Genomic DNA, 869 nt, shown 5'->3' on the forward strand with positions numbered 1-869 from the left:
CCCCCCCCCCCGCCCCCCATCCCCCCCAGGCCAGCTGCGGAACAGGAAAGGCCTGTCCTGGCAGCCAAGAGGAACAGCTGCAGCCCCCGCCCCAGGCTGCCCCAGCAGGTGGGCTCTCTGGACCTCCAAGAAAACCCGCAGCAGGTGTGGGAGTCACCACACACGCCCACACCGGGGCAGGAGCTCCAAGAAAAGTGGGAGCGCAGGCCCGTCTGGGCCCTGAGACGCGAGGTTACCCCCATGTCCTGGGGCTGAGCCTGCTGGGGCACCGACAGGGCTGGGCCCAGCGGGGTTCGCAGGACGTGCCACACGCAACTACCGGAGTTCTCCGTTAAGCCCCAGTAAAAAGTGGTCATTAGATTTCAGCCTGGACTTGACGCGATGCGCAGGGGCTCGAGACCACAGTCTGACCGGCAGCACTCCCGCTGCGCAGTCTAACATCTTCTAGGGAAATGGAGTTTGCCCAAGCTGGTCTCCGAAGTAACAGTAGAGGGCGTCGGAGGCCGGGACAGAAGCGCCGCGAGCGCCCCCCTGGAACCCCACGGCTCGGCGCCGAGCCGCTTACTGTCCCTGTCACTCACTCCGCAGCACAGTTTGGGTGCCCTTGAGTGCCGGGCGCCCTTCTGGGGTCTTGAGGGCCCGTGGGACCAAGTAAAGCAAGCCCGCTGCCTCTGCAAACTCCCAGGTCGAGGACTGCAGGGCCGCCATACCTGGCCGGCAGGTGAGCCCCGGGCGGGCGACACGTCACTCTTGTCCACTTGGCCGCTCCGCTGGGGAAGGCCACAGGCTCCTCCGCGGGGCTGGGTCCGCCAGCAGGGGGCGCACGCCCTCCAGGCGTCCGGCGGTGAGGGGACAGATGCGCATGCGCC

The 869-nt window shown here is 67.5% G+C and overlaps 1 protein-coding gene across 3 annotated transcripts in view; it reads left to right on the forward strand.

Annotated features, from left to right (window-relative positions):
- Nucleotides 1–869, forward strand: part of CIAO3 (cytosolic iron-sulfur assembly component 3) — an 11,418-nt gene that overhangs the window by 1,062 nt on the left and 9,487 nt on the right. The gene's annotated exons all lie outside the window — the stretch shown is intronic.

Source organism: Ursus maritimus, unplaced genomic scaffold (genome assembly GCF_017311325.1).
Source record: "Ursus maritimus isolate PB19 unplaced genomic scaffold, ASM1731132v1 scaffold_2, whole genome shotgun sequence".
Taxonomy (NCBI): Eukaryota; Metazoa; Chordata; class Mammalia; order Carnivora; family Ursidae; genus Ursus; species Ursus maritimus.